The sequence below is a fragment of the Pseudorca crassidens genome, chromosome 3, assembly GCF_039906515.1.
Source record: "Pseudorca crassidens isolate mPseCra1 chromosome 3, mPseCra1.hap1, whole genome shotgun sequence".
Taxonomy (NCBI): domain Eukaryota; kingdom Metazoa; phylum Chordata; class Mammalia; order Artiodactyla; family Delphinidae; genus Pseudorca; species Pseudorca crassidens.
Window position 1 is genome coordinate 108,536,365 of NC_090298.1, and position 24,361 is coordinate 108,560,725.

At 39.0% G+C, this 24,361-nt stretch overlaps 1 long non-coding RNA gene across 1 annotated transcript; it reads right to left on the bottom strand.

The window, feature by feature from the left end:
* Positions 1 to 9: 9 nt before the first annotated feature.
* Positions 10 to 23,903, bottom strand: LOC137220793 (uncharacterized). Its single transcript, XR_010941798.1, has 2 exons — positions 23,676 to 23,903; positions 10 to 293 (listed from the first exon to the last, which is right to left on the bottom strand). It is a non-coding gene; the product is annotated as an uncharacterized lncRNA (long non-coding RNA).
* Between the last annotated feature and the right edge of the window lie 458 nt (positions 23,904 to 24,361).

The window sequence follows — 24,361 nt, forward strand, 5'->3', positions numbered from 1 at the left end:
TTGTTGAGATACAATACACATACTATACAATGGACCACTTTTTTTTTTTTTTTTTTTTTTTTGGCTGCACTGGGTCTTAGTCGCGACACGCAGGACCTTCGTTGTGGCATGTGGGATCTGTAATTGCGGCATGCAGGATCTTTTTTTAGTTGCGGCATGCAGGGTCTTTTTTTATTTGCAGCATGCAGGGTCTTCAGTTGCGGCCTGCAGGATCTAGTTCCCTGATCAGGGATCAAACCGGGGCCCCCTTCATTGCGAGCACAGAGTCAACCACTGGACCATCAGAGAAGTCCCTGCAATACAGTATTATTAACTGTAGTCGCCATGCTGAGCATTACATCCCCATGATTTATTTACTGTATAACTGGGATTTTGCACCTTTTGACTCCCATCACCTATTTGCTCCACCCCCCACCCCACCTCTAACAACCATCAGTCTGTTCTCTGTATCTATGAGCTTGATGGTTCGTTTGTTTGTTTTAGACTCCACATATAAATGAAATCATACAGTATTTGTCTTTCTCTGTCTGACTTATTTCATTTAGCACAGTGCCCTCATAATTCCATCCATGTTGTCACAAATGGCAAGATTTTGTTCTTTTTTTATGCCTGAATAATATTCCACTGTGTGTGTGTGTGTGTGTGTGTGTGTGTGTGTGTGTGTGTGTGTACATACATACCACATCTTCTTTAAACATTCATCCATTAATGGACACTTAGGTTGTTTCCAGATCTTGGCTCTTGTAAATAATGCTACAGTGAACATGGGGGTGCATATATCTTTTTGAATTTAGTGTTTTCCAGAAGTGGAATTGCTAGATTGTATGGCAGTTCTATTTCTAATTTTTTGAGGAACCTCCATACTGTTCTCCACAGTGGCTGCACCAATTTACATTCCCACCAACAGTGCAGGAGGGTTCCCTTTTCTCCACACCCTCTGCAGCATTTGTTATATCTTGTCTTTTTGATGATAGCAATTATAACAGATGTGAGGTGATATCTCATTGTGGTTTTGATTTGCATTTCTCTGATGATTAGTGATGTTGAGCATCTTTTCATATTCCTGTTTGCCACATGTATACTTTCTTTGAAAAAACTGTGTGTTCAAATCCTCTCCCCATTTTTAAATCAGATTGTTCCAGGTTTTTTTCTGAGTTGTATGTGTTCTTTATATATTTTAGATATTAGTGCCTTATCAGATATGTGATTTTAAAATATTTTTCCCATTGGGTGATATTTTTCCCATTGGTTGCCTTTTCATTTTGTTGATGGTTTCCTTTGCTGTGCAGAAGCTTTTTAGTTTGATATAGTCCCAACTTCTTTATTTTTGCTCTTTGCTTTTGGTGTCAAATCCAAAAAGTGTATCACCAAGACTATTGTCAAGGAGCTTACTGCCTATGTTTTCTTTGAGAAGTTTTATGGATTTTAATCCATTATGAGTTAATTTTTATGTATGGTGTAAGTTAGTGGTCCAGTTTCATTCTTTTGCATGTGGCTGTCCAGTTTTCCCAACAGGATTTATTGAAGGGACTGTCCTTTTCCCACTGTATTAAGGTTAATTAAAGAAACACATGTCCAGCATGTCTGTGTCTGAAATTTCTGGGTAATCATCATGTCTCAGATGTTTAGTGTACACAGACCAAACACACTGTTTATAAAGCAGACGTTGTAGAATGCCTATCAGTGTGGCCAGACTGGTTATTATGTAGAAAGTAGAGATTCATTCATCAAATATTTATTAAACACCTATTCTGTGCCAGGCACTATTCTTGGACCTGGGAATTCAACAGTGAATTAAAAAGTCCTAAGTCCCTTCCCCTTGCCGCCACACTCTCATCATTTCTGTGTCTGCAGTGGTTTACTGTGGCCACCAACGGCACTTGTGGTTAGACTCATTAAGGTCTGGAAGATTTAGCTTGGGTTCGTGAGGTTTGGGCCACACCTTTCGATTTCTGCCTGTTCTGCTACTAGGTCTGGGCGAAGGGTACTTCTCTTCGGCTGGAAGGGCTGTGGACCACCGACAGCCATTGCTGGGGTGGGGGTGGGCGTGCAAGGCTTCAGGCTCCCACAGGGACTCAGTTCCATGCCCTCCCTGGCTCAGCCCAACCCAAAACAGCCCCTTATTCCCAAGGCAAAGTCCTTTTATTCCTTTCCTTTTTTCCCTAATGAAGTTTTAAAAAAATTTTCCTGTGACCATTTGTAGACTATATCATCCCTCCTAAATGTATACACTATACTTGATGGTATAACTTCGATGCTTTAGGTACCATTTAATTTCATGCAGTAGTAATCAGCTATTTATGATTATGATTATGTGTACTAGCTCCTGAAATTTTTAAGGATCCTGCTTGGTCCCACAGAGCAGTGATTTGATGGTGTGTTAAGCCCATCAGTGAGATCAGACTAGTTATTATGTAAAAGTAAAGAGTGCTTTCTTTGCTAAGAACAGTATTTATTTTCTAAGCCAATGGAATCTCTTGGATTTTTAAATCTATTCACATGAAGTCACTAGAAGTAATATCTAGGGATATATATTTGTATCTCCATTTTATAATTTAGAAAATTGATACACATATATATATATATATACATACAAAAGTTCTCCCTCCATGCATATTACATCTTGTCCAGAACTATTGAAAAGTTTATTTTACAAGTCAACTATGAACAAATGGTAGGAGGCAAGAACCTTTTAAGTTGCTTCTGTGGTTTCTCTTTGTTTTTAATATTTAATACACTTTTTAAGATGTAAATCAATTACTCCAGTGATTTCCTGTGTTTTTCCTTTGTAATTGAAAGGTTTTGACTTGGCTAGATGTCATCCTTGCTAGTTTCCTTTTCTATTCTTATTGGAACATATGTCATACATTCAGAGTGAGAATCTCCTCAAAGAAGATGCATGAGTATCTGTGGCTTACTTCAAAACTTTTGGCAAAATTTGTGTTAATGGACATCTCTGGTGACAGTTCAGGGAAACAAAATAAGAAGAATATTGTCAGATAGTGCATTACAGTAATAATGACTGCTGTACTAATGATACTTTCAGAATTAGGTGATACCAGATTAAATGTCATAAGGCAGCGGGGAAATAACAAAGAATGAAGTATCTACTTTTTCATTTGTAAATAAATAAAATCAAATTCATTGAGGTCTTAGGTGGGGAATTGTAGGCCAGAGCCACTTGTGACTAGGTTGAAGGAACAGGATGATTAGAATTTTAAAATATCTACTTACCGGTCCTTCTCTTACACTATACACTGCTAACAACTCACATCCACTAAGTTTTAATGTTTCTTTACTACAAAGCAAAAATGTAAAAGAAATAGGAGGTTATTTACAATCTCCGTTAGGAAGCTGATGCCTAGAGATGGACTCTAAGCTCAAATGCCAGGCCCTTGACTAGGGATGTAGGTAACTACACACATTTGAGAAGTTCTGCCCGAGTGAAGGTGTGTGTTCCTGCATCATTCTAGAAACATATGTCACTCAAGGAAATCATGACATGTATGAAGATAGCTGCTGTCTGATGTGTTCAAGTATAAACAGGGGCAGAGTGAGTCACCCCTGGATGATGAGTTACTGAGGGGCCATTTGGAGGAAGGAATAAGCGCATGAATCATCTGTGGGTGTCTTGGAAAAGGAACAACACATCATATGAGGTCCTAATTTTGAGACCTGGAATTTGACCACTGCAGATGTTGGTATCTTCTAGCATTCACAGTGCACCACTGCAGTCTGCCATAAATCGAGATTGCTTTTAGTCATCAATTTTCAATCCTGAGACTCACACTCCAGCACACAGGATTTAAACCCAGTCTTCCACTGGGTCCTAGGTCCCTTATTTTTTCCACTTATGGAAAGTGCAGGGGAAAACCTGGGAATTCTTGGAATACTGCCAGAAGGGTAGCAGCAAATTTGGGAGATCAGTAATTCTTCTTTTTTTTAAACATTTTTATTTTTATTTATTTATTTGGACTGCACTGGGTCTTAGTTGCGGCATGCGGACTTCTTAGTTGCAGCATGCGAACTCTTAGTTGTGGATTGCATGCGGGATCTAGTTCCCCGACCAGGGATCGAACCCAGGCCCCCTGCATTGGGAGTGCGGAGTCCTACCCACTGGACCACCAGGGAATTCCCAAGATCAGTGATCCTTAAATATAATGTTAAAAATACTAGCCTCGCCAGATCAGTTGCAGAGTATATAACAAAATAAATTATGACTAACGTACTTAAGTGTCTCAGTAATCCCATGTATGGGTGCAAATGGCACATTATTATCCATATTTCACTGGTTTGTGCCCTATTTCCCCATCCCACATCGAAGCCCAACTGCAGAATATTTGTAACTCAGCCACAATATCTCCTCTCCTGTTCCTGGGATCTCTGGAGTACCTCACATTCCTCTCAGTGACCACCCCTCTACCTGCCTAAGGAACTTTCTCCCACTCCCCAGGTGCTGAATAATGTACTACCCTATTGCCTTCCCTCTGTGCCTGGAGATTTCTTGCATTTGATTTAGAAATGGGACAGTACCTGCCCCCAGGTATTGCTATTAAGTTGCTATTAAGCTTGATCCCCAGAGTTCCAGAGCAGCAGATGTTGGGCCCTGAGTCTGTTGTGAAAAACCCCCTTCATCTGCTTACTGCTATCTCTGTGAGAATCAGACCTAGTACTTGGGACCAAGGACACCTCAGTGCTCTTCTGCATGTGCCTGGCTTCCTTATCTGTTACCTGGCATCCACACTAATAACAGATTTTACCCAGAGGCCCTTTTACCCCATGCTTACCAACTGAAACCAAGTTGGGCCTAGGTGATACCCTACTATCAGCTCAACATTGTGAGCTGATGACACTGAGCTTACACCAAGATGTAAAAATCTACGGATCCATGTGGACCAGTAAACTTTTGTTGTGGCTGAGGTTAGGCAAGTGTGGAATGAGTGAGGAAAAAGAAATGATAAAATTAATTAATTTGGGGGCAACACTGTGAAGGCCCTTGAACACCTTGCTGTGCTTGAATATTATTTGGTAGATAAATGGAAATCATTAAAATGTTTCATACAGGTAAGTATTATGGTTAATTCTGGATTTTTTTAAAGATGATCCTTGGCAGCAGTGAGAGAACAATTAACCTGGGGACATGCAAGGAGACTAATGCAAAGACTGATGCAATAGTACAAGTAAGAAATGATGAAACTTGATAAAAGTCGTGTACTTATATTAATAAGAATGCTGATATTTATTGTTTACTGCATGGTAGATATCAAACTGAAAGCCAAAAGTAAAAAATGAAATGGTAAAAAGCATGAACTCTTCAGTCAGACTAGTTTTGAATCCTGGCTGAACATTTACTGTTTATGTGACCTTTGTTGAGTTCTTTAACCTCTGTTTTTCAGTTTTCTCATCTATAAAATGAGATCAGTAATAGCACCTATCTCATAAGTTGTAATCATTGAGTTGATATGTGTATTTAGAATAGTGCCTGGCACATAGCCTTTTTCTTATTTCTATTCTTATTTTAATTTTTACCATTATTTCACAAGATCACATAGCTAATAAACAGTGGAGCTGGGATTTAAATTGTGGTTGTCTGACTTCAAGTCTCCACTCTTAAATGCTATGCTCTATAGAAAGACAAATCAGAGAGAGGATTAAAAGAGTAGTAACATAACCAAATATAAAACATAAGGGAGGGCTTTCCTGGTGGCGCAGTGGTTGAGAGTCCGCCTGCCGATGCAGGGGACACGGGTTCGTGCCCCGGTCCGGGAAGATCCCACATGCCGCAGAGCGGCTGGGCCCGTGAGCCATGGCCACTGAGCCTGTGCGTCCGGAGCCTGTGCTCTGCAACGGGAGAGGCCACAACAGTGAGAGGCCCGTGTACCGCAAAAAACAAAACAAACAAACAAATGAAAAACATAAGGGAGAGGGAGGTGTCCAGAATGACTAAAGTTTCTTATTTGGGCAGCTTTCCAGGAGAGAAGGGAAAATAGAAAACCAAGGGGAAAAAAACTTTTTTGAAGAAGGGATTGATTAACCATGTCATATGCAGTGGTATAAGGAAAGCTCAATTAGTGCTAACAAGTGACTAGATTTCCAAAAGGATAGATGGAAAGAGAAGTAGATACCTTTTTAAAAAAAAAATAAATTTATTTATCTATTTATTTATTTTTGGCTGTCTTTGGCTGTCCTTGTTGCTATCTGTGAGCTTTCTCTAGTTGTGGAGAGTGGGGCCTACTCTTTGTTGTGGTGTGTGGGCTTCTCATTGTGGTGGCTTCTCTTGTTGTGGAGCACGGGCTCTAGGCACACGGGCTCAGTAGTTGTGGCTCGCAGGCTCTACCGTGCAGGCTCAGTAGTTGTGGCGCATGAGCTTAGTTGCTCCACGACATGTGGGATCTTTGCGGACCAGGGCTCGAACCCGTGACCCCTGCATTGGCAGGCGGATTCTTAACCACTGCGCCACCAGGGAAGCCCCAAGAAGTAGGTATCCTTGATCAAAGAATTTTACTCCTCTAACTCAGAAGTTAAAACTTCTTGGCACAGCATTGCTTTGGTCAGGGAAGAAGAAAGTTCTTACCTAGCAATGGAATGAAACATGATTCCAGTGATAATTGGAGAGATTATTATCTGCTTTCTTCTTTGTTTTTGGAGGGAAATATCTATCTTCAACTCTGTGAATTCCAATTTTGTGATTCTCTTTTTTTATATAGAACCCCAACATTTTAATATGTTTGGGATATCCCTGGATGAATAAATGGACCTAAGAAAATTTTTTACCAACACAGACTCAATGGATTTATTTATATCGTTTTTATAAATGAGCTTTAGTATCAATAGTATACTGATGCAGAACTAGAGTTTGACTTTCGCTCTTTTAAAAATGGCAAAACGTCCTTGGATTATTTGTCTACTCTTAATAAGAGGTTGTAAAAGATTTTTCTTTACCTTTTGAGTAATCCACTTACAAGGCACAACGGAATATGTGTCTTAGAATTATGTTCCCTGTGGGGCTTCCCTGGTAACACAGTGGTTAAAAATCCACCTGCCAATGCAGGGGACATGGGTTCGATCCCTGGTCTGGAAAGATCCCACATACAACAGAGCAACTAAGCCCGTGCATCACAACTACTGAGCCTGCGCTCTAGAGCCTGCGTGCCACAACTGCCGAACCCGCGTGCCACAACTACTGAAGCCCATGCACCTAGAGCCCATGCTCTGCAACAAGAGAAGCCACCGCAATGAGAAGCCCACGCACTGCAACGAGCCGCAACTAGAGAAAGCCCACACACAGCAACAAAGACCCAACGCAGCCAAAAATAAAATTAAATCTTTTAAAAAAAATAGAATTATGTTTCCTGTACACTATGTTGACATTATCATATCATTGATTATGTAAGAGAGCCAAGTCTTGTCATATTTGAAAGAGTTAAAGGTTTTTTTACAATCACATTACCTCTTATATTTACTTTTTAAATATTTTATTGTCATCTGGATTAAATAAGTAGCTATTTTTCTCAGTGACTCATGATCCTATTTAACCAAGTGTTCAAACTTGACTTCTGATATTTTTTTTCACAAAATAAAATACTAAAGGAACTTTTCTTTCTTTCTTTTTTTAAACCCATTTTATTGAGGTATGATTGACATACAAAACAGCTGTACATATTTAATATATACAACTTGATGAGTTTGGAGATAAGTATGCATCTGTGAAATCGTCACCACAATCTATGCCATAAACATATCCATCACCCCCAAAAGTTTCCCCCCATTCTCTTTATTTATTTTTCTTGTTATTATTATCACTATTATGATGATGATTATTAGAATACAACTTAAATCTACCCTCTTAGCAAATTGTTTTTAATAAATTAATTTATCTGTTTATTTATTTTTGGCGGTGTTGGGTCTTTGTTGCTGTGTGTGGGCTTTCTCTAGTTGCGGCGAGCAGGGGCTACTCTCTCTTGCATACATGGGCTGCTCATTGCGGTAGCTTCTCTTGTTGCAAAGCACGGGCTCTAGGCACGCAGGCTTCAATAGTTGTGGCACATGGGCTCAGTAGTTGTGGCTCGTGGGCTCTAGAGCTCAGGTTCAGTAGTTGTGGTGCACAGGCTTAGTTGCTTCACAGCATGTGGGATGTTCCCTGACCAGGGATGGAACCTGTGTCCGCTGCATCGGCAGACGGATTCTTAACCACTGCGCCACCAGGGAAGCCCTACCCTCTTAGCAAATTTTTAAATATATAATACAGTATTATTAACTATAGACACTATGTTGTATTATAGATCTCTGGGATTTATTCATTTCATATAACTGTAACTTTATACCCCCTCCCCTTAACCCCTGGAAACCACCATTCTATTCTCTGATTCTGTGAGTTTGACTATTTTAGATTCCTTTTATAAGTAGTATCATGTGGTATTTGTCCTTTTGTGTCTGGCTTATCTCACTTAACATAATGTCCTCTACTTTGTTTATGTATTTGCAAGTGGCAGCATTTCCTGTTTTTAATGGCTGAGTAATATTCCATTACATGTATAGACCCCATTTTCTTTATCTATTTATCTGTTGATGGACATTCAGGTTGCTTCCGTGTTTAGGCTATAGTGAATAATGCCACAGTGAACATGAAAGTGTAGATATCTCTCAGAGATCCTGATATTAATTCCTTTGGATCTATACCTAGAAGAAGGGCATGCTGGATCATATGGTAGTTCTATTTTTAATTTTTTGAGGAACCTTCATACTGTTTTCTATAGTGGCTGCACCAATTTATAGTCCCACCAAACAAATTACCTTGCCAATTGCATTATTTTTGTAATGAACTCTCATTAGATCTTTAACCACATCCATTTTAAGTCATATGTCATCCACATTTTTTTTTTTTTACTTTGATGTTTCCCTGAAACATCAGTTAGCTCTAGGTCAGAATGCACTGTCTTCAGAAAACACTATGCCAGGTACTCTAAGACACAAGCTTCTGATGACATTGCTTAAATGACTTTGAGACCATACCACCGGACTGAGTCAGAATTTCTATAACTGTAGTGGAGATGCTGATGGGTTCATGAGACTGCTAACCTGTGATCAAGCAGGAAAAGAATTAATTACATAGTACTGAATGAACTGATGAAGGATGATTATGGGTTTTGTTTGGAATGGAGTATGGGCTCTAGGCATGCAGGCTTCAGTTATTGCGACGCGTGGGCTCAGTAGTTGTGGCTCATGGGCTCTAGAGTGCAGGCTCAGTAGTTGTGGCGCATGGGCTTAGTTGATCCACGGCATGTGGGATCTTCCTGGACTAGGGATCGAACCCGTGTCCCCTGCATTAGCAGGCAGATTCTTAACCACTGCTCCACCAAGGAAGTCCCAGACTTATTTTGTGATTGAGGATAATCTTACTTTGCTTATCTTTGAGTGAAAGAGCCTAGACTGTAGAGAGAAATTTTATGTTGCAGTAGAAAACTGTAGCTCACCCTTGTGAGTTATTAGACTCTAGTCCTATTCATTGTCTTCCATCTATTATTCACCTCTCTGTAGGTAAAATAGTTCTGTTACCTACCTGTACATTACACTCAATCCTGTCATTTTGCACAAATTGTCATTTCTTATCAAATTAAAAAATTTTGCAGTTTCCTTCAATATCAGACTCCAGGTCTACAAACTAATGTTTCCAGTTTTTCTCCCACTCTCCTGACTTGGCATCACTGAGAACTCAAATCTGCCCAGATCTTTATTAGGATTCTGTATTGCTTCATAGCTGGCCTGTGCCCCCAGGATTAGAAGTAGTCCTCTTAACTAAAGCTGGATGACTTGAGGTTTATACCAGAGCAGATCATGTATGGGCAGACTTTGTGCCTGAAGCTGCTGCTGTGGGCCACTCAAGAAGTTCATAGGAACTATCGCGTCTTCCATTCTCTGCTGCAGAAAATAACCACAGTCATGGATGATCCTACCAAAACCTCTCTGATGTCTATGTCATCACCAAAAACATTCAGAGTGCAAATCAGGAAATGCATTGAATTACCACTGCTGTCCTCACTCTATAATCTAAATATGCTTCAAGCCCAGTGTCTTGGGATCTTTTGAACTATGTGAGCTCTGGTCTCCAAAACTGGGTTTAAAGTCTGCTCCAACTACTATTCTGTGTCTTTCTTTGCATTTCTATAGGAATCCACCCCCACACACACATTAAATGCCTCATTGCTTGTACCATCCAGCAAATATTCTCTACTGCCAAGGCTCAGCAGATGGTTCCAGTAGGCCTTCAACAGCAGAAATATGGTGAAATGAACTCCGTGGACTAGCTTTCCTCAGTTGTTCAGTGGAAAACTTGGATTCCCTTGAGCAAAAGAGGGCACTGCCCAAATGATCTTAACCTTCCCCTCAGCTTGGCCAGTCTTTAGACAGGGTTCTTTCTGTCTCCAGGTCTCTGACCTCTCTTTCCTTAGAGCATTCACTTCAGAAAACTTTAAATATATTTAAAGTTATAAAATAGAATTATATTTAAATAATTTTAAATTATTTTCTGTTTCTTTAAGTTGTAAATAGTTTCTAAAAGCCTCCTGTCAGTTTTACAATCCAGAACTGTCTTTCTCAAGGACCTGGAAGCCATCCCTTTGAAATATAATTGTCAGTGAAGATAGTGACCCTATCTTCCAGTTTCTTTGGGAGGGTAGGAGGCTACCTTTGGTGATGGCTTTGATACAAGTTATAAAACTACTTTCTGTCGCAAAGATGTGAGAAAGTTTATTTTTCCTTTGAGTAAAGTCAGTTAGCAAACACAGCTGGCCTGTGTTCTTCTGCTCATCCCAGCATTTAAAAACCCTCCTGCCCTTGATTTCAGTAGAGTTGAGTTCAGACAGCTTTTGGTCTCCTTTCCATATTCGTAATAACTTCTTAAATTTTCCTTTGCCTGCTTAACTTTGTCAGCTTTTGCTTTGACAATATGAAACCCACAAGACCTTTTGGTTGTCCTCAGTTGTGCTTAGATGTTATATCACACATAAAAATTATTTGGGGACTTCCCTGGTGGCACAGTGGTTAAGAATCCACCTGCCAAATTAGGGGACATGGGTTTGAGGCTTGGTCTGAGAAGATACCACATGCCATGGAGCAACTAAGCCTGTGTGCCACAACTACTGAGCCCACGCGCCTAGAGCCCGTGCTCCGCAACAAGAGAAGCCACCGCAGTGAGGAGCCCGCACACCACAACGAAAAGTAGCCCCCACTCGCCGCAGCTAGAGAAAGCCCACGAGCAGCAACGAAGACCCAACACAGCCATAAATTAATTAATTAATTAGTTAATTAATTAATTTTTAAAAAAAAGAAGTCGAGGGAGACAGGAGATAAAGGAATCCTGGCTTCGTTTTAAAAACAAAAATTTATTTTGGACCCACAAGTCTAGAATTTAAAATTTAGCAAACTACAGGCAATAAATGTTTTTAATTCAAATACAGGATATGACTCACAACGCAGGTAAAAATTTTTTCATTTACCTGTGGTTCCATATTACCAGATGGGTTGCTGTTTTTTAATCCAAGCAGGATTCTTTGTGATTTGGTCAAAAATATTTGTACTTCCTTTTTTCCTGAGATGATGGAGTTGGGATTTATGAAACCCCGAATGCTGCTCCCTCATAAGCATCAGCACCCACCTGGGTCCCTGAAAGTCCTGTTAAAGCTAGGGATTTGATCACATACCTGGACTCCTACCTTGGCTAGTTGTAATGGCATATATATGTATAAGCCCTGATTTTTTCCTTTCACTCTTGAGTTTAAAGCTTAACCTGGAGGCAGACTCAGGAAATCCGCTTCATGGTTTAACACCAGCAATATATAAAGGATAAGGGAGAGGGCAGGTGGAATGATGCAAGAGAGAGCAGCAGGGGAACATATACCGCACAGTGGAGTATCTTTGCTTCAGCTCAGTTCAATTTATAATTCATTTCTACTCTCCAGTAAAAGTTGTATGCCCCCCTTCATTTGACACCCAGGCATAAGTTCTTTTCCATAGGAGTAAAGGTTTGATTGTGTAGAATGCATCATGAATAATATTTGAACAATTTTCCATGAGGAACTACTTCTAAAACTTTTGTAATAATAATATTCATTACCTATTTTTAGTGTTTTATGTTGTTCTTTAATGCTTAATTTTCTGCCCTAGCTTATACCCTCTTAAATTTTTTACTTGCTTTACCCCATCTTCTGAATGTAAGATTTTTTTACTTTTATTTAGTTACATTAATTGAATCCTAAAATTTTAAATGCATTTTTCTTAAATGTTATCTAGTATAAATGTAAATTTTGTTTTCCTACAGGTTTTCAAATGAAAGACCACATGATCAATGCTTTATGAAAAAATTTCAGCATAATCAGACCATAAATGCCATTCTGATAAGCAGAAAGGTAGCTGCAATGATTCATTCCCCTGAGGCTGGAAATCTTCGCAGAATTTCAACACTTGCAGAGAGAGAATCCTGAGAAGTATGGTTTTGTTTTCCTTGTGGCTTTATTTCTTAAACTACACAAACTACTTAAGCAATTGTTCATTGCGTCTTTGCAGCCATTTCCTTCTTCATGAACAATTGACTTGTCTGATAATTTCATTAGTCAATACATTTTAATGACTTTTCATGGCTTATATACTAAAAAAGTAAAACTACATGTTTTAATCTTGAAATAATGGATGTGCTTTGAGAAATATTTAAAGGAAAAAGCAAAACCAAATGATTTTTCATTGATTAGCACATTGCTTTTTCCTAAACTTGTTTGATCTCCATCTCTCCTTACCACCTCTCCTATATTCTTGTAATACCTATTTATGCCCTGCAGTTATAGTACTCTAAAAAACACACTTCTGGAAACACTGAATTAGATATAGTCTAATCTAGTCTATAGTCTAGTCTAAAAATGGAATGACTTCAGGCACATTTTTTCATTAAAACTCTTTTGTTGAAAATATACAATTTAAGTTCAAAATTATATGCCACCTGACAGCATTATAGCACAGGTAGTCAAGAGAGAGAAACGCATTGCATTTGTTCTGCAACTGTGATTGAATTTTCAGGGTGTCTGTACTTTACTGGGAAACTAAAGATTCAAAATTGGATCTTCAGCTTTGCATGTTCAGCTGTTCAATTATATCAGTTGTATTCTTGTATTCAGTCTCTGTGAAAATGAGTCACATGACCAAGCTCTTGAGACCTCAATTTAGAAAATGGTTTGTTAATCATAATTAATGATATATTTTTCTAAAAATGTTTTATGTAATACATATTTTTCAAAATGTTTCTTTTATCTGTAATAACAGTATTTCTTTGTCAAGTAACCTGTTAGAGATTTGATTTCATTTACTGCACTGTGATTTTCCAGGAGGAAGATAAAATATGCAACTATAGGAGTTTTTGTGGAATAGACTAGAAAATGTCGCTGACAACATTTGGGATTTCAAGAAAGCACCAATGTAACAGCAGACCTTTCTTCTCATTTTTGTCAATGAAATTAAACCTGAAATCTGAGACCTAATTAGACAACAGAAATTATTATGGGAAATAGTGCTGTTACAACTGGCATGACATTTTGAAAGGCCTTGAGAATAAAACAAGACAGGCCCCAAATAAACTTATGGCCTTCCAGATCAAAAAGGTAGGTGACCCACTTCCTAACAGACCACCTATTAACAAGGACAATTGTAGATATTGTAAATAAAAAGAACACTAGATAAAAAACATTGATCCATCTTACAAAAGAAAACCAAGACAGAAAAATCCCTCAATTAAGATCAATGAGAACGCTCTGGGAAAGGAAAAATCTCCCAATATACTGCCTTCACCTTAAACATTTAAGGTGAATTAACTATAAATATAAATGGTCAACTACGTCAGTACCTGGTAGATACCAGCACTTCTCTTTCTACATCAAATCCTGCCACATTTGCTCAATCTCTTCCTTGGAGTAAACATACCACACAGGTGGTGGATATTTTAAATACCCACAGACCTTCCCTTTTTCTCAGTCCTTGCACAACGACTGAAAAGTATTTCTTTCTGCTTTGTGACACCAGTCCTCCAACAGGGAGAGGCTTGCTTTGCAAATGGAATTGTCACATTAAATGCACACCAAAGGGACGATTTCTAGAGGCTCCAAAGGACTCTTCTTTTCATAGTCAAGTGTGTCTGCTCTGGATATACCTTTGCCTTCTCAATTACATTTGACCCCTGTTGTTGTCCATCCATAATTACCCTATTTCTCTTTTCTTTCCTCTTTCTGATAACTGTTAGGTCAGAACAAACTTATTCTAATGCCATTCTTAGATTATCCCAAACAGTAGCCACTGCTTTTAATCTTACCGACTGCTGGATATACCATCCGTCACCAGACAAAAAAAACCTCTGCACAATTCTAGTCTCATCAAATGATAACAAAGGGAATGATAGCTAGTAGAATTTCCACTTGCACCTACATAAACAAATGACCTTAAAAACCTACCTATGACTTTGATGGTTACCCCCTCTCAGAAAAAGGACAAATTATTACAACTGATCAGTTAGAGGTAATTTTAAATCTGAATTCAGCAACCTTCATTGAATGATGGGCCAAGAAATTGTCACTTAGAACAGACTAATAGAGATTCAAATATGTAACCAAGCTAAGGTAAGGCCCTAATTCTCATCTCATGTTTTGAACAACTCCTTTTTTCCTCTGCTCCTACTGGCTACTACTTCCTTTACAGCCAGAACGTCTGGTCCAGTTTGCCTCAGACTAGACCTCATGTGTTTTAGGAATAATACTCGGAAATCTAATTCTATAAATCACCAAGGGTGAAAATTCCAGCTTAGACATGAGCTACAAAATGTGGCTACCCCTGATTATTCTGGCACTCTACCTGGAAGAATTACTGACTCAGTGTTGACGCAGTCAGAGCAGTGTTCCCAGTGGTGAGCATCTTACAAATAGAAAAGACCGAAAGAAACTTTTCACTAACTCTGGCAGAAGTTATTAATGATACCACCTCTTCTTTAGACGGACAACAAATCATTCTCAACCTATTGGCATGAGTAACTCTAGATTTCTTATTGACTAATCATGATGGCATCTATGCCATTGCTAAAATTTCTGTGAGGGTTGGTCTGTTAGGAGCTTACTCTGACATGCCAAAGAAGACACTCCTGGAATAGATATGGTATGGATTGGAGAGATCTAGGTTTATTATTTTTTCATTTGCTTGTCAATTATATATCTGAAGTTTGGGGAAAATACATTCTTTTCTCACTGCATTGGAGTGACACAACATGTAGAATAACTCTATATGTGTTTATATCTCAGTTTTTTATTCAGCTCCTTACTCTGTTCCATTGATCTATTTATCAATCCTTAATTAATATCACACTGTCGTATTTACAGTGAATGTCAGATTCATTGTATCTTTGCAATAAGTCTTGATATCTAGAAGTATAATATCTCAAGTTTTATTCTCCTTCTTCAGGGTTATCTTTGTTATTTTTGGCCCTTTGCATTTCCATATACATTTTAGGATGAACTCACTAATTTCTACCCAAAAAAAATCCTACCTGGATTTTGACTGAGATTATGCTGAATCTATAGATTTTTCATTATTGAATCTCTCAATTCATGCACCTGGTATATTCATCTAAGTCTTTGGTAGGTTGTTTTTCTGTTTGTTTGTTTGTTTGTTTTAACTACATAGCATCTGTCTCCAACAAACTACCTTTATTTTCCTCTTTATTGACTTATTTTTATATGTCCTTCCACTGAAAGCTTAAAAAGCTGATTAAAAGCCTGTAACAAATGAGTTAACTTGTTGAATTTAACCTTCTTTGGTAGAGTGATCAGGTAGGTTGTTTGTTGAGAAACTCTGGTATACAGTATTTTTAGATATTTTCTCTTGGCCTAATCAGTTTTCCTAAATATAAGCCTTTTATCTTCTCTTTGGAGGGTAAAGTACTGTCTATTAGAGTTCTAGGGAGTGAAGGAAATTGGGATCTCAGTAAACAATCTGCATAAGATCACTTAACCTATCTATTTTTGTTACTGCACCAATGCCCTTAACTTTGCCTTATGTTCCCTAGGCTAGATGCCCTGTGTTTACTCTCTCCAGTCCTGAATTATCATGGGTAGAGTGGAATCAGTTGCCCAGAAACATATAATGGTGAGTAGGTTCAGAAATATCTTTTTCATTCAATTTTCATTAAATCAGTATTATTTAGCATTCCCTTTGAACTCCATTTCAGAGGTATTTTGTACTGCCGGTTTCCAAGTCTTTGAATATTCTGCAGTGAAAATCAGATTGTTTCTCGGTTTTTGCTCTTATTGGCTTAGTATTCAGCTCTGTACTCTGCTAAGTTGCTTATTGTGTATCTCTTTTCCAGCTTCCAAAATTTTGTGTATGTTTTCTCTTTTTTTGTTCTTTTCTGAGTTTATTTTTTTAATCCCTTTTTAAAATTCCTTGCAGTTTAAAAACGTAATAAAAAAATTTTTAAGCCCTTACTGTATTTTTAGTTGCATTTGAGGAATAAAATTTGATACCTTTGTTCAGTTAGCCACCTTAATTTGGAATGTGACATCTCCATTTTCAGAATATTCCTAAAATTCCTGACTGAGATGTATTTAGCACCCTAGTTATACCAGCATCGTGCTTACAAATACATGTTTAAATTAGCTATGCTCTTTTAAAAGGGAGTTAAATATCATCCATATTTTAATGATCGTTATGCTATTTTAAAGGGAGAGTTTCTGACCTTTTTCTAAAATTTCAGATATATGATAAAGTTAGCTCTTATATTTCCCTCAGCACTGCCTACACACACACACACACACACAAACACACACACCACAGATTGTCATTTTAGCCTAACATTTACTTTTTAGTTTTTATTTATGTTATTAGCATTTTTTGGGATTACATAATAAATCATTTTAGGGGTCACATAAGTTTCAGCAGTATTAAAAACAGATATTATTTTTGAAGTAAATAAGCAATTGATCAAATTCTGATTATTTATATTATGTACACCTAACAAGAGTACATTTATCATATTGAAGATGTTAAGCTGTAATTGTCCATTAGTGATGTTGTCTTATTTAACAAGACAGCTATTATAGATGTCTGGATAAAAGACGATATAGGATGGATTACGAGGGTAGTTTGGACAAAGAAAGAAGTGGACAAATTCAAGAGGTATTTTGGAGGTAGACCCCAGAGGATTTGCTGATGGATGTAAAGGGTGATAAATGGAGAGGATACAAGGATGGCTCCTAGCTTTTGGTCCTTGCAATTGAGTGGGCTGTGCTGCCATTTATTAGGATGGAACAGACTGTGAAAAGGTAACCTGGGAAGGGAATAAGTTAACAATCTGTTGTACACATAATTACATTTAAGATGCTTTTTAGGCACTAAGCTGTATGAATAAGGATGTTAGGGGAAAGGAGCTGGAGTTTAGAGAAAATCTCCCTCTCTCTCTTTCTCTCTCTCTCTCTCCACCTATATATATAATGTATACATATATAATATATATAATATAATTTGCTAATTTTATAAGTATATTAACAGAAACAGATTTTTCATATCCTGGCACCCAAACTACATCTCCTACCTTCCCCTACACCAAAGAGACAGCTTCACAGGTGTGGTAAATCAGATGGAATGCTACCCGGGAGAGCAAAATTATATGAGCACATAAGCACAAGGAGGTTGGCAATAATATATAACAAGGCATAGTTAAAAAAAGAAAACTGGTCCAGCACACATTCACTATTTGCCTAAAACCAGTTTTCTGTATCCTTTAGTACAGAATCAATACAAAGTTAATGTGAAAACTCTAGCGGCAAATATCAGGCTGAGTTTCAAGCAAATCCTGCATCATGAGATCTGGACTGATAATGTAAAGCTCATTATTTTTCCAGGAGAGAAAAAATGAGAAATCCCCCAAATCTGCGTCCATTAGATTAATTTAGAATTGATCTTTGCCTTCTCTCTTGTTCCCCCATTTATTCCTTTTAGGAATATGTGAATCATAAAATTTGTGTTAATAACTTCAACTTGAAAGCAATTAACTTGTGATTAAGACATTACAACCGCTGGAGCTTAAAACATTAAAATAAATCCCAATCTACATGATGAAAGTGCTTTTATTCGTTCCTTTTACAGCTAAAGAATGGAAATGAGTATGATGACTTCCCTACACTTTTAGATTTTACTGCCTAGTATTTTCCTCTCTCAGTACATCCAGATTTTTATGGTCACTCACTCCAGATAATTGCATAGACTAAGAGCTCAGCACAGTTCCCTGAAAAATAGTTATAACCCAAGCCCTTCCTCCAGCCTGATTCCAACACATTAATGGGCTAGGATACTTCTGTGGAGGATTGCTGATCTAGATGATAGAGACAAGCATATAAATAATTCCAATGAAGTGTTAAAAGTTCAAGGATATTGCAACCAAAATCAGTAGACTCTCTCAGCCCAGCCCACTAAGGAACTTCTGGCATGTGCCTTCCCTCCCTGCCACCCCAACCCTGTTAGGCAGAAGCAGGTAATAAGTAAGGGCAGAGGACTAAGGAATCTGACAGGAAACTAATCCATGGAAGCATCCGTAGAGCTGTGAGGGAGATAGAGAGTGAGAAGACTGGGAAAGTGGCTAGTTTGAAAAGTAGTCCTGTGGATTATTTTTTAATACATTTATTTATGTATGTATTTATTTGGCTGCATTTGGTATTCGTTGCTGCGCATGGGCTTTTTCTAGTTGTGGCAAGTGGGGGCTACTGTTCATTGCGGTGCATGGGCTTCTCATGGCGGTGGCTTCTCCTGTTGCCGAGCACAGGCTCTAGGCGCGCAGGCTCAGTAGTTGTGACACACGGGCTCAGTAGTTGTGGCTCGCGGGCTCTAGAGCACAGGCTCAGTAGTTGTGGCGCGCAGGCTCAGTAGTTGTGGCTCGTGGGCTCTAGAGCGCAGGCTCAGTAGTTGTGGCGCACAGGCTTAGTTGCTCCGTGACATGTGGGATCTTCCCGGACCAGGGCTTGAACCCATGTCCACTGCATTGGCAGGTGGATTCTTAACCACTGCGCAACCAGGGAAGTCGCAGTCCTGTGAATTTTGAATTGAGTCTCCTCTAATATTCTTCAAGAGACATAAGTGAATATTCGAATTAATTTTAATTACTTCTGGTTGATCAATTATTTGAATGTGACAGTGCTGAGGTTGGCAACATGGAGCCTTTGGATTCACTCAGGTTATAAGGGAAGTACATACGGAAGGTCTAGGATATGATGAAGAGAAAGGGTTGAGAAGAAAAGTTAAGAGGGGCAAATCAGGTTTGCAAGCATGAGCAGTAGCAGAGACGAAGAATGCTAAGATATGACTCAGCTTCATGGTTCATGGCTCAAGCCAGACGCAGAGAAAGAGATGGGAGAGTAGCAAGTAAACAAGCCTAGCAACAGTCAGATGCTGACTGTTTTTCCCACCTTCTCTTTAGAAAACCACGTATTTGGGTGTACATGTCGTAGGGACACTCTAGACTTAGCAAGAAGCTAAGCCACTTAGAAGAACAGAGAGTGGAGACAGCATAGGTGAGATTAACCTATGCATATTTGATTGCCCTAATGTGTCTTAACTAGAGTATTTGTAAGCCTGACAGGATAAACTCAGATTTTGCTCTTCCTTTGAAGAAATAACTCTCTGTAATATACCAAAAACTCATTAGAGAATTAAGAAGCAAAATTTCTGTCTCTAAAGGAGGCTAAAACTGCTAAAATAGAATCCTGGGCATCCATCCCAGTTGCTTTTAATGGCACCAGGAAACTAAGATAATCCTCTTCCTCCTTGCTTTGGCTCATTTTACCAGCCCTGAGCCTTTCTGAAAGCCAGCCCTTTCCACTTTTGTCCAATAACATTTCTTTGTGCTCAACTGACCAGTTTAGGTTATTTTCTGCCTCTTTGGGATTTTTTTGCTCCAGGTCCCCTGTAGTTTTAAAATTACATTCTTCTAACCATTATTTATCTTTCACTTTCATAAGTCAACTTTTATTCACACTTTAATCTACAGCTAGTTACACAAATTAGAAATGAAAGGGTCATCCTTGCCCTTGCCTCTCTCTTTTACTGGCCTTATTCAGTCATGGGAATTTAACCTTCTAAGTATCTCAGGTTTATCCACCTGCCCACGCTGCCTTGGTTTAGGCCGTCATCACCCCTGGTCTGAACAGCTGCTACACCATTACTGAGTGCTCCTTCCTACAGCCGCAATCATGTCACTGCCCAGATTTAAATCCTTTAATGCCCTTCCCCGCCCTACAGGGTAAAACCCCAGCTCTTAAGCATGGTGGACAAAGTCTTTTAGGCCTGGTCCCTGTTGGCTGTCCCTGTATCTTCTTCTCCCTCTCCTAGACACACTCCCTCTGTGAGTCAGTAATACTGAGCCTCTGGAAATTCTCCAGATGCACCCAGCTCCTTCCTAAGCTCTGTGCTCTTGCACATGCTCTTCCCACACCCAAGATGCCCAACCTCAATTGTCTGCCTTCAAGTCATGACTTAAAACCGCCCTAATTACTCAGGTGGACTTGGGAATTTCCTCCTGAACTCCTCTCACTCCTTGTCTACTCTTCTGCTACAGCACTTGTCACCCAGTAGTATCATTATCTGATTGTGAACTCAAGTTCTTCTTGCACTGTGACCTTCTTAAGGGCAGAGACAGCATGGTGCCTGGCATAATTGTAAAATGAGTAAATAAACAAAGCAGAAAAGGGATCACTTAGAACACAGAAGGGCAGTTTTGTCACGGTCCCAAAGCCTCAGTTCAGAGTCCCCAGAGATCAGTGACACATCAGGGTAATGGCTTAGGGTTGTCTTTATGTCTTTAAGGAACAAAATCTAGACAGACGGTCTCTGACATGAAGTTCTATATGGTTCTTGTTCAAGTCTATTAGATCATTTTTATGGTCTCTTGTTCCATGCTCATATTTTCAAGTCACCCTTTTTTTGGAGGGAAAACTTATAATAAAAACATACCTTGTCTCTTCTACTTGCTGTAGCAATCAAACTAAAAGTTCTCAGTCACTAAGGTTGAATAGATTCCTTCAGGCTAAACCACTCCCCAGGATTCCTTCTTTCACTTTATTTTTTGACTTCTGTAGATTCTTTCATTTCTTGCCATCTCAGCAACTCATTTAACATAGTGATTGTTATGTATTATGTAGCTTTTGCAGTCATTTCATTGGGAAAGTCCTCATGATAGCTAATCAACAAGCTTGCCTTCCTTTTGTCCATGTAAACAGACCCAGAATATCCTGATCATGGATGGACACATAGCAGAGGCTGAGACTTAGTCTCCAGTCTCTCTGGGCCCTTGGTTGGTCCAGGCTGAGCATGTGCCCCAAGCGAAGACAGAGAACTTCTGCAGGAATTTTCTAATCCCAGACAAGGGCAAAGGGATTTTTTTTTCCTCTCTTTGGTTTTGAGCTGTGAGAATGTGATACCAAGCATCTTTGGTACTCATTTTTTCCCCTGCCATGAGATGAAAGCTTGTTTGCTATGGAAGTGGTTAAAGCCAAGCAAAGACCAGCAAAGATGAGAGATGAGTTGAGAAAGAGTGATAGAGGGGAAAGAAAGAGCGCTTTGGAGGTATTAGGTTTTCAGTTCCAATTCCTGAGATCCTTGGAGCTTCATGAGTTCCTACAGCCCTTCCTTGGATACTATGACAAAACCAAATATCCTTCCTATAAACTCCTTTTTTATGCTTAATTTAGTATCAGTTGGATTTCTAACACTTTTAGCCAACTCATTCTAATATAGGTCCTCCTTTTTTAATTTTTGCTCTGAATATATGATATTGCAAACACTCAAAGTTTTCACTAATACCAAGAGTCCCTGCTTTTTTCTTTTTTTTTTTTTTTCGGAAGACCATTGTCTCTTTCAAATGGAGTTCTGACTGACCACACTACCGTAGCATTATGGCATGGGAATGTGACAACCTTTTGGGGTAGCAGAGGATGTGGGAATCACTGGTTTATCCTGGTCTGTACTGGCACCCTGCTTTTTGAAACTAAAATAATAGAGTGGCAGAGTTCTTATAAAACCAAATGATGATAGAATTTGTATCAGTCAGGGCCTAGTCAGTAAACAGAGTAATTTAGTAATTAGATAGGAAAGATTTAATAGGAAGAATTATCAACTTGTAACAGGAGATTGGAGTAACAGGAGATTTACCCCTTGGTAAAGAGGACTTAAAAATAAAGCAATAGCAGCTATAAGGAACAGCTACTACCCCTTGGTCTGAGGCAGAGTACCCAAGGAAGGAACACATTTGGGATATTCTGCTTCTCCCCATCTAATGCTGATATTCAGACCTCTTTGGGGAAGGTGCAGCTATAACCCTCTGGGTGGCAAAGGAGTTCACTAAGAAGCTGTGAGCCAAGATTGGAAAGCAGGAAATAGGTTACTGGGATGCTGAAGAAACTCACTGGCAAGCTTCCCGTGGAGAGGGGCTGCTGTTGAATTTTCTGGGAAGTTAACTGGTCATCATTGGGACTCATTGGGAAGTCACTCACCCAGGGGGAACAGGGTGCTTGCTGGGAATCTGGCTGGAGTATCTACAGAACTCATGGGAAGGTGTGTGTGTGCAGAATGCTGCTGAGCTTGCAGAGATGTCATCTGGTGCACCCATGGAACTTGCTGGAAAGATACCTGCCTGGGTACCCCCTGACATCTGCTGGAGGTTAGCTCTGCTGGTTGTCCTGCATGCTAGCTGAGTCACTTCAGTGCCCTCCATTGGCATAGCTTAACATCATGCCAGCTGTCAAAGGAGGAATACACATAAGATTTGGCTCTAATACAAGGTTTGTACAAATTAGGTTTCTGTATAGGGCAAGGAGCAGCTGAAATGCCACATTTCAGAGTCTATTTTTTTTTAACTGATGTGTAGTTGATTTACAATGTTGTGTTAGTTTCTGCTGTACAGCAAAGTTATTCAGTTATACATATGTATACATTCTTTTTTCATATTCTTTTCCATTATCGTTTGTCACAGGATATTGAATATAGTTCCCTGTGCCATACAGTAGGACCTTGTTGTTTATCCATTCTATACATAATAGTTTGCATCTGCTAATCCCAAACTCCCAATCCATCCTTCCCTACCCACCCCACCTTGTCAACCACAAGCCTGTTCTCTGTCAACAAGTCTGTTTCTGTTTTGCACATAGGTTCATTTGTGTCATACTTTAGATTCCACATATCAGTGACATCATATGGTATTTGTCTTTCTCTTTCTGACTTACTTCACTTAGTATAATAATCTCTAAGTCCATCCATATTGCTGTAACAAGCATTATTTCATTCCTTTTTATGGCTGCATAGTATTCCATTGCATATATGTACCACATCTTCAGAGTCTACTTTAGAGTCTACAAGTAAAGACAGTGTGTGGTCTTGGAGCTGGGTGTGGAAGCATCTGGGAGAGCTGGGCCAGAGGTCACGGGACCAGTTCTGGGAGCTCAGACATTATCACATGAGCTATGAACACACCTTGTCCTGCCCTTCATTTGTAGATAGGTGAGACCTGGTTAAAGTGATCCTGAATGGGAACAATGAAGGTAAAATGAGGAGAAGAAAGCCCACCAAAAGGCAGTAGACAGAGTGGCATGTGTAAAAGCAGAGAGGCTTACCATCCAGGTCCCTAGCCTTTAGGCAATGCTGGGTATACAGCATATTTCTGAGCCTCAGTTCTTCTGTAGCGCCAGCTGGCTTATTTCCTGCTTCCTTTTTCTCTTCTCTGTGGTGTTTCAGCTGCTTGTCTCCACAGTCCAGTGCAAGCACTGAATCCAGGTCCTTAATAATGTGCTGATTGCTACAGGTGATTCTGACTAGATGTAATAATGCAGAATTAAATTCACCATTCTAATGAAAGAGGGAAAACAGAAATCCATTATATAGGAATTCAAATTTAGTGCTAGTATAAATTGCAAGTATTTTAAAAGAAAAAAAAAAGAAAGAAGACATTACAATTGATATCACAGAAATACAAAGGATCGTAAGAAACTACTATGAACAATTACAGGCCAAAAAATCAGACAACCTAGGAGAAATGATAAATTTCTAGAAACATACCAAGACTGAATCATGAAGAAATAGAAAATAGAAAATTTGAATAGACCAGGTAATAGTAAAGATGAATCAGTAATTGAAACTCTCAACAAATAAAATCCAGGACCAGATGGCTTCACTGGTGGATTCTACCAAACATTCTAAGAAGAGTTAATACCAATCCTTTTCAAACTCTTCCAAAAAATAGAAGAGGGGGGAACACTTCCGAATTCATTTATGAGGCCAGGATTACCCTGACACCAAAACC